Source organism: Schistocerca americana, chromosome 8 (assembly GCF_021461395.2).
Source record: "Schistocerca americana isolate TAMUIC-IGC-003095 chromosome 8, iqSchAmer2.1, whole genome shotgun sequence".
Lineage (NCBI taxonomy): Eukaryota > Metazoa > Arthropoda > Insecta > Orthoptera > Acrididae > Schistocerca > Schistocerca americana.
Genome location: NC_060126.1, coordinates 456311891 through 456328757, shown reverse-complemented (window position 1 = coordinate 456328757; position 16867 = coordinate 456311891). Strand labels below are relative to the sequence as shown.

At 45.1% G+C, this 16867-nt stretch overlaps 1 non-coding gene and 1 pseudogene across 1 annotated transcript; one reads left to right on the top strand and one right to left on the bottom strand.

Annotated features, from left to right (window-relative positions):
- The first annotated feature begins 1851 nt into the window (after positions 1 to 1851).
- On the top strand, positions 1852 to 1926 carry Trnat-ugu. Its single transcript has one exon. It is a non-coding gene; the product is annotated as a tRNA-Thr (tRNA).
- A 3991-nt stretch (positions 1927 to 5917) lies between these two features.
- LOC124546349 lies at positions 5918 to 6035 on the bottom strand (annotated as a pseudogene).
- Between the last annotated feature and the right edge of the window lie 10832 nt (positions 6036 to 16867).

Here is a 16867-nt window from a genome sequence, read left to right as displayed (position 1 = left end):
ACGCTCCGCGAGCAGTAGCAGCAGCAGCGGCGGCGGCGGCAGCAATCTAGCGACGGCTGCGGCGGGCAAAACATTTCATCAATACGGGACGCGTCGCCGTGCCGCGGCGCGGCACTGCACGCCGGCGCTATCAGCCGAGCGGGACGGTCCCTCCCACTGCGATTCAATGCGGATTGGTTGCGCGACAGATCGCTACAATACGCGGCCGGCGTGCGCGCAGACACACACGCGGGGGAGGGGGGCCACTGATGGCACGCCGACGGGGCAATCTGCCGATGTCGAATCGCTTCTTCGTCGTCAGTTGTCAGCAAGTGGCGGCGCGCTCCCCCGCGGCTCAGCAGTGATCATCGGCCGCTCGGCTCATCCGTGGTGCTCCGAGCGCCATCGACGTCGCCGTAATTATGCGCTGCTCCCCCGGTCGCCGCTGTATCGGAAGGCTCAGATTAAAAAGGCCCCGCCTCTGACCCTCCCTGAGACGGGGTCGCCTCTTGCTGCGCTCCACGAGTGACGTCATCAGATATGGCCGTGCTAGTTGGCTTTCGCTTTGTACCGCAGTATTAATTTCTTATCGCACTCTGTGTGCATATGCACCGATGAGCCAAAACATTGTGACCGAGTCCTTAATAGCTTCTTTGTCTGTCTTTGGAACGAAATAAATCACTGATTTTCAGAAATCCGACATTGGTAGGTTTGTGGAGAAATGTGGCATTAGACGTCCACGCAGAGATCACGTAATTCCCGTAAATAACGGGCCACTTGTTTGTGTATACAGTTATGGCGCCCGATAGCGACCCAGATGGATTCCATATGACGTACATCAGGCGAATTTGGTCGCCGGGACATCAACGTCAGTTCACTGCAATGCTCCTCAAACAAATGTAGCACGCTTCTGGCACCGAGACACGGACTGTTATACTGCCGAAAGACGACATCGCCGTAGAGTAAGACATCTTGCGGCTTAAATTACTACCACAGGTCCCAAGCAAGCGCAGGAGAACGCCCCCAATAGCATAATACTGCTTCCACTACTGTGTCTGTGACGCGCTGCGCATTTCAAGTCGCCTTTACCATGATGATAGCGTTAGTGAAGACGACCATCGCCCAAGTGTATTCCGCTGATCGACGGTCGAATCCCGATGATCCCGTGCCCACTGCAGTCGAAACTGAACTCGTAGAGGTGGTTTGCTGTGGAGCTCCATGTTCAACAATGTACGATGAACGAACTGTCATGATAATTAAATGGACACCCTAGCTGCAAACAGGCGTTGATGTACTTCATTGGGGACATGTTGAAACTGTGTGCCCCGACCGGGACTCGAACCTGGGATCTCCTGCTTACATGGCAGACGCTCTATCCATCTGAGCCACCGCGGGCACAGAGGATAGTGCGTCTGCAGGGACTTATCCCTTGCACGCTCCCCGTGAGATCCACATTCCCAACATGTCCACAACACTACATTCGTAGTGCGCCTAATAGATGTTTGCCCATCATACTCATTACTCGTGGCAGATTAATCTACCAAGTCCCATACGAGTTCGGGCATAGCGTGTGCGTTCGCACAAGAAGGTCAATGGCAGGGAAGCCATATTTTAACTATATATGACGGTAGTATCTGTTCCCGAAAGAACAGTAACCGTGGATGACCATGCAGCTTTGCTAGAAGTGAAATTATAACTAAATGGACACCCTAGCTGCAAACAGGCGTTGATGTACTTCTGCCACGAGTAATGAGTATGATGGGCAAACATCTATTAGGCGCACTATGAATGTAGTGGTGTGGACATGTTGGGAATGTGGATCTCACGGGGAGCGTGCAAGGGATAAGTCGCTGCAGACGCACTATCCTCTGTGCCCGCGGTGGCTCAGATGGATAGAGCGTCTGCCATGTGAGCAGGAGGTCCCGGGTTCGAGTCCCAGTCGGGGCACACATTTTCAACATGTCCCCAATGAAGTACATCAACGCCTGTTTGCAGCTAGTGTGTCCATCTAATTATCATTTCATTTCTAGCAAAGCTGCATGGTCATCCACGATAACTGTTCTTTCGGGAACAGATACTACCGTCATATATAAAACGAACTGTCAACGTCGTTGGTTCAACATGTGAACTCGTAGAGGTGGTCTGCTGTGGAGCTCCATGTTCAACAATGTACGATGATCGGTGTGCTCCGTAACTTAGATGCCACAGATCAAATGGCTCTGAGCACTATGCGACTTAACTTCTGAGGTCATCAGTCGCCTAGGACTTAGAACTACTTAAACCTAACTAACCTAAGGACATCACACACATCCTTGCCCGAGGCAGGATTCGAACCTTCGACCGTAGCGGTCGCTCGGTTCCAGACTGTAGCGCCTAGAACCGCACGGCCACTCCGGCCGGCTGCTACAGATCACCATCTATCCTATTTTACAGTGCAGATAAACCTCGAAACCCCACGTTCTGTGAAGAGTCGTGGACCGCCAACCTCTTAGCGGCAAGTGATAGTTTCACTGTCCTTCCTCTTTCCACATATGCTCACGATAGCAGCACGTGAACATTCGACCAGCTTCGCCGTTTTCGAAATGCTCGTTCACAGGCTCTGCTTAATAATAATAATGTCGCTTATCTGAATGTATTTTCCCATTTGCAGCCCATATCTTCGCTAGGGTTATCCCCCGTACGTGTCTGCTCCGCTCACATACTTTAGTTACCGCGTTACGTGCCCCTAAAGCCACCAGGCGGCATCCAACGTCACGGTAGGCAGTGGTCATAATGTTTTGGCTTTTCAGTTTGTGTATGTGAGTGTATGCGAACGCGATATGACGCTCCAGTTTCCCGATTACCTCCTTTGCAGCTGTGATGGCTATTACGTCTTTATACAGCGTGGAATTGGTCCTCAAAGCCGGAATACCGCAATTTGTCAAAACTGTGCTTGCCGCTAAAAACGAACTGCGCAAGCAGTAGCAGCTCTATGATTTTCTCTTGGCCACTCCCTGCAATACGTCAGTAAGCCGTATCGTAGAAGTGTGGAGGAAGGATGTTATTTAGCAGTTAGTCGCAGTAATAAGATGTATAAGCATAGCACAGGCTGAAGATTTGAGGTAATCATAGGCAATGTCATTAGTGACCAAAAGACCATTAACAATGGCCCACCTCAAGGCTCAGTCCTAGATCCGCTTTTATTTGGGTTGTTTTTACTGCAGATATGCCAGACACTCGGTCTAGGATTTTTGACAATGCTGATGACTGGGATAGATTATATAATCTATCTGAAACCTTCGAGTATCTCCAGGATTCTTCCATGTATACAGCCTTCTTTTATGATTCTTGAACCAAGTGTTAGCTATGATTAAGCTATGCTCTGTGCAAAATTCTACCAGGCGGCTTCCTCTTCTTTCTTACCCCCATTCTATATTCACCTACTGCGTTTCCTTCTCTTCCTTTTCCTACTACCTAAATTCAGTCACCGTCTCCCTTCACTATCTGAATAGTTTCTTTTATCTCATCATACATTTCATCAGTCTTTTCTTCATCTGCAGAGCTAGTTGGCATATAAACTTGTACTACTGTGGTAGGCGTGGGCTTCGTGTCTATCTTGGCCACAATAATGCGTTCACTATGCTGTTTGTAGTAGCTTACCCGCACTCCAGTTTTTTCATTCATTAGTATACCTACTCCTGCATTATCCCTACTTGATTTTGTATTTATAACGCTGTATTCACCTGACGAGAAGTCTTGTTCCTCCTGCTACCGAACTTCACTAATTCTCACTATATCTAACTTTAACCTATCCATTTCCCTTTTTATATTTTCCAATCTACCTGCCCGATTAAGGGATCTGACATTCCACTCTCCGACCCGTAGCACTCCAGTTTTCTTTCTCCTGATAGCGATCTCCTCCTGAGTAGTCCCCACCCGGAGATCCGAATGGGTGACTATTTTACCTCCGGAATATTTTACCCAAGACTATGCCATCATTTAACCATACAGCAAAGCTGCATGCCCTCGGGAAAAATTACGGCTGTAGTTTCCCCTTGCTTTCAGTCGTTCGCGGTACCAGCACAGCAAGGCCGTTTTGGTTAGTGTTACAAGGCTAGATCAGTCAACCATCCAGACTGTTGCCCCAGCAACTACTGGAAAGGCTGCTGCCCCTCTTCAGGAACCACACGTTTGTCTGGCCTCTCAACAGATACCCCTCCGTTGTGATTGCACCTACGGTACGGCTATCTGTATCGCTGAGGCACGCAAGCATCCCCACCAACGGCAATGTCCTTCTTGTTATCGACTGTATACTCGGTCCTCACGTTGTCTTCAGGTACTGTTGATACTAACGACGATACGCTGACGGATATATATGTTTGACATCGCGTCACCAGATGGGGGCGACCTGAAATTGATATTATTCTTGAAGAATCAAGTTTGCCTAGATCGCTAGCAATTGTGTTTTATTGCTATTGCCAGGTTCAACAGATCTACCGTCGTATCTTGTAACATTGTAAGGTACTTAATTACGTACCTGCTGTTAAGAAACAGTAATAAGGTGTCCTGACTAACTATGCTGTGAACGTAATCAGTCTGGATTGCTAGGAAGTATTAGTTGAATGTACAGGTGAACTTAGCTTATAGATGATCCATAAGACCCTTTTTATTATGCACTACATACACGCCCTCGAAAGCGGGGTGGGGAGTTACAGGTTATAAACTGTTGTCAAAACGATCAGACAATTTCGGTGTTAACACTCGATCATTTTCTTTTAGCGTTGACCACATGAAAGTAGTAGATGATTGAACAGTTTGCAGGTGAAATATCAGAACTGGTGAAGAACCGTTCACTGTTACGTTCCTGGGACTTGATGAATTTTAATGTAGACTGCAGAGGGGGATTCATCTGAGATGTTCAGTGTCTCATATCACGCGATAGAGACAGAAACGCAGGGCACAGCGTAGGTGAAGAGGGAGCGGCCGTCTGGCTCCACGTTTAGACTAGTCTTCCCCGTTTGGTCACGTTAACAGGAAGAGTCCTTATTGCTGGTTGTCTAGTAGTGTGTCGGTGGTCCTGGAAGCATGCGCCCTATTACGTCTGTCAGTAGAAATATTAGATTTTGTGACAAAGGACTTCTTCTTCTATGTTATGAGCTACACCTCAAAATTATTTACATCTCAGACTTGTTTCCGGGCATGGAACCCATAGTCAGTGGCATCTGATACAGACGATAAACAACAAGTATATGGATTCAGTTCCAAGTCTCGTTAGGCCGCACACAGCCCCCCCCCCTCCCCCCTACACACACACACACACACACACACACACACACACACACACACACACACACATACATACACTGTAATGTTAGCATATCGACTTAGGTGCCAAGTTCTATGGGGAGAGACATCCGTAGTTTTTCAAGTTGACGGCGGCTTTATTTTCAAGGAGTCACAGAGCTGGAGCGGAGAGTCGCGTATGTAATCGTGTAGCGAAGGACAGAAACCAGCGTGAAAGAAATTTATGACGAATATTGTGATCACTAAAAGTGACAAAAATGTCGACGAAAGATAAGAAGCGGAGGTAAGGAACCCTCCCTTCCACTTTTCATAGTTGATGTACGGTATATGTCATAATATACATCAAAATATAAGTATTCTGTATTTACTTTGTGGTTTTAATTTTTATGACGAAACTTGCCTTAAATATATGGCGAACGTATAGGTCAGGCTAAGGAACAGTCAGTCTTTTAAAGCACTCCGTCGTCAGGCCACGAGTGGCCTACCGGGACCATCCGACCGCCGTGTCATCCTCAGAGGAGGATGCAGATAGGAGGGGCGTGGGGTCCGCACACCGCTCTCCCGGTCGTTATGATGGCATTCTTGACCGAAGCCGCTACTATTCGGTCGAGTAGCTCCTCAATTGGCATCACGAGGCTGAGTGCACCCCGAAAATTGGCAACAGCGCATGGCGGCCTGGATGGTCACCCATCCAAGTGCGGACCACGCCCGACAGCGCTTAACTTCGGTGATCTCACGGGAACCGGTGTATCCCCTGCGGCAAGGCCGTTGCGAGTCAATCTTTTACCACAACTTTTATTTGGCGTTCAAATTCTATGGCTTCGGGAACTCACCAACCAAACTATCATCTTCCAATCTAACCTTGATCTCGGGCTACTCAAAGATTTCCGGAAAGGTCTCACACTACACGCTAAGTAGAAGAGCTGTAATATAAAGTTTATTAATTCATGAATTCGGTGGGAAGGAAGCAACTTTTGGAAATATAATAAGTGTTTTAGACTGACAGTTGCGTGCGTGACCTGAAAAGGTAACTGACTTAATAGGTGCTCTACTAAATTTCGGGTGTGCAGCCACATAAATTCAGCTACTTCTTTAATATTTCGGCTGCATATAATCGAACTATCTTCAGAGAGAGCCGAAAGAATGACGCTGCATCACTCGCTGCGTTCTATTACACTCGTGGACCGTGCCACTGTGAATGCGGCCATAGATACACAGGGCACCAGAGATGTTGATCGGCGGCAAAGAAGTACATTGTGCATGAATTATATCTGTGGCTGGGCAGTGGATCTACGCTGGGATGTCGATGGATCAGACTGAGCTGCACTGCCCGACATCTTCTTACAGAAAGCGTCCGATCCCATGACTTACCCCAGACGAAGCAGCTACCTCTATTAACCAAATTCGTCGCCAAGCGAATTTCAGTTGCCTCTTTCACCACCGATTCCCAGGAAGATTACGCAGACATTACAATTCCGACGTTTTCATACAACAGAGAGTGACGAGTATCAATACAGTGTTCCGCCACAGCCAGTTTCTTTGGGCGTCAGAGGCTGGTGTACCTATGGTGTTCTGTATATCTTTCATGGAGATTCGAATCATGTGTCCCATGTATGAGAGTCACATTCCCTCGGGATCTTGGAAATCTCGGCCTTCCGCAACATCAAATCATCCTTAACGAAACCCAAAAATGCTGTGTCTTCGGTGAAGGGCAATAAGTCACTTTGTGCTTGCCGAGGATCCGTCCTGATTTTGATGATCGGCCTCCCATACACGGCAGGGAAGTCATGGATTTCCACTTTTCGTGTCTTGTTCCGCATTTCTTATCGCCATCCTTGGTTTCCTTCGCAGCGCCTTACGTGTTTTCAGTGGACAAAATCCATTGGCTTCTCAAACACTCTTTAAGTGTAGGAGGTCGTCCTGTAGACTGCTTTCGTCTTGAAATGGTCTGTGATTTGTGAACTAAAGTTCTGTGAACATTCGTCGTCTGCGAAGGACGGTGGCTGCTATTTGCACGTAAAAGTATCTGTGTACGTCGGTTTCCGATATGGTGTATGTCCAAAGATGCCATCATCTTTGCGTCGAACTAAAACATCCAAAAATGGAAGGCATCCCTCTATTTCAATTTCCACTGCAAAGAGTATTTGTGTATGGATGGAGTACAAATGGTTTAAACACTCTTGTAGTTGATCTTTCCAGTGGGGCCACACCACAAACGTGTCGTCACCATACTTCCACAATATAGTGGGCTTTGAGATAGCGGGTTCCAGCGCCTTTTCCTCGAAGTGCTCCATAAATAAATTGGCCACCAAGGGCGACAATGGACTACCCATGGCGACAGCATTAGCCTGCTCAAAAAATTCTTTTAAAATAAAAAGTATTTCGAGGTCGTTATACGGTTGAATAAAGCTGAAATCTCTCTAACAAAACATTGTTCGTAAAAATCAGGTTCGACAAGATCGCTAGTAGATCGTTTAACTGATTACTTATTTCGACAGACCTGTTCTGGCTTAATCCCAGCCTGTAACATTTTAACAGAAGTTCATGACCTTCACACATTTGCAAACCACATAGTCATGTTGTGTCATTTTACAAACATCACTATGTGACTTGCAAGTTAGTAAAGATCATGACATTGTGTTAACATGTTTCAAGATCCAATGATGATTAGTACAGATCTGTCGAAATCGATAATCAATAAAAAGATTTACAAGCGATATTGGCGAACCAGTTTTTACGAGTAATATAACAGTTCAGATTGTCCCCAACAATTGACAGAGTGTCAAACATATATATTTTTATCAAACCTTTTACCAGTAAGTGATAAGGATTTTGAAAGCGGATCCTTTGTGAATAAAGCCACCTCATCGAAGCTCACTAAAAGATCAGAACTGTTCAGTTTTAATGATTTTAGCTTGCCACTGAAGTTCGCAGAGCTGCGTATGTGATGAGCACATTTTCCTACCAGAGGGCTTAATAAAGATGCCAAATACTAGACACATACGTGAAATTTGGCAGCATACCTTGAAAGGTGGCTACACTGAGTCACAGCGCCAGAGATTGCGCCAAAGGGTTTTATTCCGCCGCCTCCACTGGCAGTATTTGGTCAGAAGTTGTGGTAGTTAGTGCTTGCAGAGAGGATGTTGATAGCTGTACTATTTGAGGCCATGTCGTGTGCAGTTGTTTTGATGGGCTACACAGCAGATGTTGTTCGAATGGGGATGTTGTAATAATCAGAGTGTATTTTTCGTCAATATATGAAGGTAAAAAAACATTTTTTTTATTTTTTTTTAAATTTCCTAACAATGTCTATTGGTCACAGGTTCAGTCAACACAGCATCTGGCTTGTGTTAATGTATTAGATTGTAATTCTGGTTTCTATGTGCAATCATAGTATTTCTGTTTTTTTAAATTACTTCATTGTAAATGGCATTTAAAACATCTTGTCGTATTGAGGAAGAACCGTGCCAGATGTGTACGTTGAATCTCACGTCCACACACAGAACAGCTATACTTGTGCCTTGTTGTTTTGTAGCTTTCATAGTTGCTGGGGACTTAATTAATTAATTGTGTTAATGGAAATTTCGTTTCATTCTTTGTTGTTATTCTATGCAGTCAGATTGCGTACTAATACTAGTCAGGGCCAACCGTTTACGAGACCTCGTAGCCGGACATACAGCTGCTAAAATTAAAATTATTTGCATTGTAAATAATTAAGCCCCCATGCAACCTCCAAGACTGTATGGCCTTGTGAAGGTACATAAAGACGGACTACCCTTACGACCAATAGTGAGCAATACTGGGGCCCCCACTTACGATTTAGCCAAACATCTTGCATCCTCGCTGAGGCCATTTGTGGGCAAATGTCCACATCACATACAACTCGGCCGATTTTATCAACAGACTGGGGGCTCTCCGCCTAAGTACTTCTGATCTTTTAGTTAGTTTTGACGTGGTGTCTCTTTTTACAAAGGTACCTCTTGCAGACTCCTTGGCACTGATTGGCAATACGTTTCAGGTGGGAATCACTGCTTTGTTTCGCCACGCTCTCTCCTCAACCAAGAATATTTTGAACGGATTGACGGCGTCGCCATGGGTAGCCCCTTGTCTCCCGTGGTGGCCAACCTTTTTATGGAGGATGTTGAGGAGAGAGCACTTGAATCAGCAGCCCCAAAACCAACTGTTGTTTGGAGGTACGTGGATGACACTTTCGTAGTGTGGCCTCATGGAGAAGAAAAATTAATTGAGTTTTTAGTTCACCTCAACTCCATTCATGAGAACATTCGGTTTACCATGGAATTAGAGAAAATGGTTGCCTCCCTTTCTTGGATGTGCTAGTTAGACGGAAGAGTGATGGCTCCCTGGAGCATTCGGATTATCGAAAGCCCACACATACTGATTTGTATTTAAATTCGTCCAGCTGCCATCACTCATCGCAAACAATGAGTGTACTTAAAACACTTGTACACAGAGCTTATGTAGTGTCAGATGCAGAAAGTTTGCATGAAGAGCTTGCCCATCTGAAGAGAGTTTTCAAAGAGAATGGATATTCTACACGGCACATGAGCAAGGCACTTGCTATTAAGCCAAAGAAACAGGGAGTGGAGAAAGAAGAGAGCACGCCTACTAAATCTTTAACTTTTCTTCCCTTTGTTGGCAACATTTCAAACAAAATTGCAAGAATCCTCCACGTTTTCGAAGGGAAAGTAATTTTCCGTCCACCATCGAAGATTTCCGACCTGCTGGGATCAGTGAAAGAAGATCTGGTATTGCGGAAGGCGGGAATTTATAAAATACCTTGTCGGTGTGGCATGTCATATATAGGACAAACATTGCGAACAGTAGAAGAACGTTGCATTGAACATCAACGCTGTACTCGCCTTCTGCAACCTAGCAAGTCTGCAATTGCTGAGCATTGCATTTCCACTGGATACTCAATGGAGTATGACAAGACAACAATTTTGGCCACAGCAACATCCTTTTGGGACTCTGTCATAAAGGAATCAGTGGAAATTCGCATAACAGACAATCTTATCAACCGTGACAATGGATACCAGCTAGATAATGCGTGGAACCCCCTCATCTCTAAGATCTGCTCCAGACGAAGACGTCAGAGTAATCCGATGGCCGCGGCAATTGACAACGCCGAAGACAGCTGAGTTCTGCAGTTCCACCAGCGAGGGCGCTGCTGGCGGGCGGTGTGGTTCGTCTGTCCATATGATTTTGACGCCATTGCGGAATACTCGCTGCACGCTATATATTACGCAACGGAGGGCTGGTAGTTGTCCAGTCGAAATATCGTGGATGGAAGCTAACGACGACCGGCTGCAAGCCCGAAATCTTTTTGAATAACTAGACACATAGTTTGGAGAGCTAACGTTACTCATTGTTGGGCACATAAGGAACTGCACCCCTTGGTTTCAATCTTCGCACAACTTCTGGCGGAAAGCGGGGCGCCTTCAGAAGCGAAACAGTCGTTCTTAATACCTGGATAATGAAGTCTTTACTAATCTCCCGGTATGTCGTATCAGTCAGCAAACTGCACATTTTATCTTGAAAGTCGTAATGGGACATTAAAGCAGCAGCATTATTTTTATCAGCTGGAAGAGCCATCATCTGGGTGTCTTACGTAGTGTCGCCTCTGTGGTACAGATATATTGTTCCTTTGTGGGTGAGATTTCATGAAAACTCGGCAAGTTTCACGTCTTATTTCATTTGCGGAATACGTGGTGAGGTGTTGAGCAGCTTCTTCAATGACGCTGATGGACGCAGGATGTTGCAGAACGACACTAAGTACAGTACAATTCGTTTTCTGAAGTCACAATGAGCATGAATGCGAACAGAAGTATTTTTTGGATGAATTTGTTATCTAATAGACAATGACTAAACAGAGTGTATAAAAGAAAATGTTAAAAACTTTAAGGATTTGTTCTTAAGATCACAAAATTACAAAAAAATCCATGTTAACATAGAGCCGAAAGTCTTCGTTGCGGAAGAGTGAGATGAATTCTCTGTAGCGACTACCGGTTGTGAAATTTATCTCAGATGCGCACTTTTATTCAATTTCTTGTTTACAGTTAATCATGGCTTTTGTTTTATCTGATCGTCGTTTGTTGTGTTTTAGAATAGCTACCATCACAACGATGTATCCAGCGTCTGAAATGACGGATATGCACCAGCAGTTCGGAATTCGGATGTAGCACATCTTTATGCTGAACATTGCCGTGGAAGACAGTTACCTTGAGCGGGAACGTCTGTGCAACCCCACCAACGCTTGTGAGACAAAGGCTCAAGGATAGAGTTCCGGATGCTGAAGACCACGCAATTTACGAACACCAGAGCTTGAAAAATGGATTCTTCTGTTATGAATGGAACTCTGTCGGCTGTGAGAAGAATAACTCCGAGAATGTAAGAAGTTAATCAAATGAAGTTCTGGAGCATTCTGCATGAAATCTTCTGCGCCTGTACCACCTTCAACGGGTGAAAGGATTAATTGAGGTAGATTTTGAGCCAAGAATAACTTTCTGTCAATGCATGTTAGGGCAATGTTCTATGTTTCTGCAGTTCATAGCATGTACCATCTTATTCACTAATAAGGCTGACTTTTCACGTAACGGATCTTCAACTATCTTAACAGTCATATCTGGGCTTATGAAAAGCCTCATGAAGTGCGACACGTCTGAAATCAACAGTGGTTCAGCCTCAGCGTGTGGGATGTAATCATTTATGACCATCTCATTGCCCACTACTTCTTTCCACAACATCTTACTGGACAATGTAACCTGAGTTTCTCAGAAATGAATTACAATATTTACTTCATGATGTACCTGTAGACGTCACCAATTGAAAATGGTTTACACACTGTGGTGCTCCACCACACTTTGTATTGACATTTCGTCAGTATCTCGATTAATTTCTGGGCAGATGAATTGATCGGGGGGGGGGGGGGGAAGGGAGGGGGGCCCTTTTCATGCCCTGCCCGATGGCGAGATTTGAATCCAATGGATTTTTGTTTTTGGAAACATTTAAAATCCTTGGTGTATTCGACATCCAACCCAATGTGGATGTTCTGATGGAGCGTATCATAAACGAAATTTTACAGAAAACATTATCATTTCTCCACAATATATGGAATGGAGACTCAGTGGATGCGTGAAAGCAAGAGGTGTCTCTTCGAGCAACTTTTGTAAATTAAGTGGTTTTCTAATTGTGTCATTTCTGTGCCATGAATAATAACTCCTTTGCTATCTCCCTTACAAAGGATTTTTGGACCTACGTTCATTTGAAGTTTTGGTAATGTTTTGTTACTAACAACAAATCCCTAAAATTTGTGACATATGATTTTACGCACCCTAAAATTGTAAGTACTTCCCTATGAATTATCAAATACAGGATGAATCAGAGCTCTCCCGACAAACTTACAGAGTTAGTAGTGTAGACAAGAAAAACTTTGTGATCATTTTCTTCACAGTGACACTTGTCAAGGACCTTAACACATTCGAATACGCTTCTTATGGCGACAGGATAGTAAAGCTGCAGTAGCAGATTCTCCATTCCGATTGTAAAGCATCACCAGCAATGTCTTTTCTGATTACGAGGTGCGACAATAAAGTAATGAGACGGATTTTCTTTGCAAGATGTGTCAACCCTGCAGGCTTGCGTAGGCACAATATCTTTGACCTTGACCCATAAGCTGCTTCTAGTCCAAGTGGCACATCGATGCAACTGCTCAGTCGTGAGTTGTGCTGTAATAAGTTAACACGTGTTTGTGTCTCTCGTCACGGAAATGGAACCACATAATATTGTGCAACAGTATACCATTTCTTTTTGCGTTAATTTGGGTGAAAACACGACGACAACTTACGGTAGGCTTCAGAAGGCTTTTGGAGAGGAGGTTATGTCAAGAGACCAAGTTTTTCATTGGCATATAATGTTTAGTGAAGGCAGAACGAATGCTGCAGATGAAGACGGCAGTGGACGACCATCAACCTCATAGACGGATGTCAACTTGGCCAGGGTGCGTGAACTCGTGTGATCTGACCGAAGATTATCCGTGAAAATGATTACAAAAGAACTGAACATCAATCGAGAAACGGTTCATCTAATAATAACTGAAGATCTTGGTATGAGAAAGATTGGATTCTGCATCACGATAATGCGCCATCCCATACTGCTCTGTCAGCACAGCAATTTCTAACCTCAAAACAAATTTCAGCACTACCACAGTCACCTTATTCACACCAGATATCGCTCCGTGCGACTTTTTTTTTGTTTCCAAGAGTCAAAACGGCGGTCAAGGGACACCATTTTGAGACAACACAAGATGTCCAAAAAGCTGTGACGAGTGTCTTGGAGGATATTACAGAAATGAGTTCCAGAAGTGTTACCATCAATGGCAGAAGCGCTGGAAAAATTGTGTGCAATCAGACGGGAACCACTTTGAAGGAGACAACACTAAACTTGTCTAAAACGGTAAGCAACATTTTTTTCACATCAATCTCATTGCTTTATTGTCGCCCCTCGTAAGTCAACGTACCGCAGTTTCTGGCGCATCTCACGCCTATCTAGCCACAGCCGCGTTTTTAGACGATTCTCATGAGGCGTCACTGATCTGTTCCTGTCCGGAGCCATCTGCTGGCAGTTTTTGCACTAATTTTTTGTTTCAATGAAACCTCATTTCATTTTAGGCATGTGTGTCAATTTTTCCCTCTCTACCTGCATTATTCCGTAAATTAAGGGATTATAAAATGTTAACGGGTTATTGAGTCACCCTGTATATCAATAGAACGAAACAGGAACTTGAGATTGGTGTTAAACATACCATTACAGCTTATCATAACTTGACAGCACAGTGCTTCAATAGACTTGATTCTATTGGAGGTACTTCGCTATTACCTTCCTCCGACCTTTGAGCTGACTTATCCACCCAGTTATAGGGGCACTTACAGTTTAACTTGGTCCACGTTAGGAAATATTGCCGGAAGTGAAATAAGTAGAGATTGTATTCCTAAGACAGATCACAGATCGAATTCAGGTCTATTGGATCCGTAGTCTGCCGCTTTCCTACTGTGCCACCGACCCACTTCTTTCAAAATAAATTCGATACTCGTGATTAAATTTGCGACCTCACTTAAAAGTAATACACGAACAGCAGCAACCTGACCATGACACTTCGTGAGAGTTATTAGCACACTTCGAAAATTCGGCAGAATTGCCACCAGACTTCAGCACTAACCCAACGAGGTACCTGCGTAATAATTGTTCATTCTTTATTAGTAACCACGAGACGAGAGATCTATGGCATGGATGTTCACTTACAGTGATTTGTGAAAATGGAAAAAATAGAGATTCGAGTAGTGATTAAGTGATCCGTACAGAAAGATATTAAAGCGAAGAAAATTCATGCCAGTTTTCAGAACACGCTGGAGGATTCTGCTCCTTCATATTCATCTGTGTCCGCAGCTCGTGGTCGTGCGGTAGCGTTCTCGCTTCCCACTCCCGCGTTCCCGGGTTCGATTCCCGGCGGGGTCAGGGATTTTCTCTGCCTCGTGATGACTGGGTGTTGTGTGATGTCCTTAGGTTAGTTAGGTTTAAGTAGTTCTAAGTTCTAGGGGACTGATGACCATAGATGTTAAGTCCCATAGTGCTCAGAGCCATTTGAACCATTTTTTATTCATCTGTTGACAAGTGGACAAACTAGTTTAAATTTCATCGGTATAGCTGATCTACTTAGTGTTCGGCCAGGGCCAACTATGCCTAAATGTAAGCGAAAAAATAGATAGGTTTGACATAGAAGAAAGTGTCACCACTCCAGAAACTATTGCAAAAAATGCATAAACGGTCGCAGATTATCGACAACTGCAAGTGCGAGAAATTGCTGAAGCTGTAGGTACGTCATCTGAGTGGGTATTTCGCATTGTAACGGTGGAAACTGGACGTGAGAAAATTATCTGCTAGCTGGGTGCGACTCTTAATACAGGATCAAAAACGCATCAGAATGGAAATGTCCCAACAATATTTGACTCATTTGCACAGTAACCAACAAAATTCTTTTCTCCGGTTTGTAATCACAGATGAAACTTTCGTCCACCGCTATAACCTGAGAAAAAAGAAAAACAAAGAAACAGTCAAAGCAGTGGAAACGAACTGAATCACAACCAAAGATAGCAAATGCAATACGGTCAAGGCGTAAGTTTTCTGGGATCAGAAAGGGATTCTGCTGACACATTATGTACCCACTGGTCAAACAATTACAAAAAATGGTTCAAATGGCTGTGAGCACTATGGGACTTAACACAGAAAGGGATTCTTCTAACACCTTATGTGCCCACTGGTCAAACAATTACAAAAATGGTTCAAATGGCTGTGAGCACTATGGGACTTAACATCTGAGGTCATCAGTCCTCTAGAACTTCGAACTACTTAAACCTAACTAACCTAAGGACATCACACACATCCATGCCCAAGGCAGGATTCGAACCTGCGACCGTAGCAATCATGCGGTTCCTGACTGAAGCTCCTAGAACCGCTCGGCCACCGCGGCCACAGGACAATACTACGCTAACATCCAGAACCAAATACAGAAAAAGATACACGGGAAAACGCCAGGTATGGCATGGACGAAAGTCATTTTTCATCACGAGAATGCGAGCCCATACATAAGAGGCGTTGTCATGGTAAAAAATTCGTGGACTGGTTGCCATACAGACTACACTGAACAATTAAAACGTTTCACTGAGGTAACCCGTTTCTTTCTATTCCATTCCGGAAAAATTTTCAAACTACCCTCGTCCAGTGAGCATACACACTGCATCAGTTCCGCCCAGAAAAAGGCGTTCACAACCGTCAACGGGGACAATCAGCGTGCGAGGAGTGGACGCGGATGACGGACCGACCGAGCACAAATTTCCCGCCACATTAAGCTTTCCGCGAGTGCTACGTCATCAGCGGGCGGGCACGGCACGCCGAACCAACTTGTTTCCTGTCAATTTCTGACCGCGGCGCTCCTCGCAGTCGGCCCCAATAACTGTCGCTGGCAAATCAACTGTGCGCCGCCCAATAGCGCGCGCTCCGATTTGGCCGCTCGTACGTCACAGCACGACCGGCCGCAACTCAGCGTGGGGCACGTCCGGGGAGGACGACAATATGTCGCGCCATTGTGAAGACCGCCCTTCCTGCACGCCACCCATTAATCAGGCGGGCAGGTCGCTACAATAATTCCGCGCGCAGCTACAATTTCACGTCAATCTGCACTGCATAGAAACGTGTATGAATTATTTTCTCTCAACAGTTTATTAATCACAGTACCGTTTGTGAAAATTGCAACTAAACTAAACTAAACTCCATCGGAACAGGTCTCCGGGGGCCCAACGGTGCCGACCGACTGCCGTGTCATCCTCAGCCGATAGGCGTCAGTGCATACGGAGGCATGTCGTCAGCACTCCACTGTCCCAGCCGTTGTCAGCTTTAGCGACCGGAGTCACTAGTTCTCAGTCAAGTAGCTCCTCAATTGACCTCACAAGGGTTGAGTGCACCCCATTCTAAACAGCGCTCAGCAGTCCCGTACGGTCACCCATCCATGTGCTAGTTAAGCATAACAGTGCTT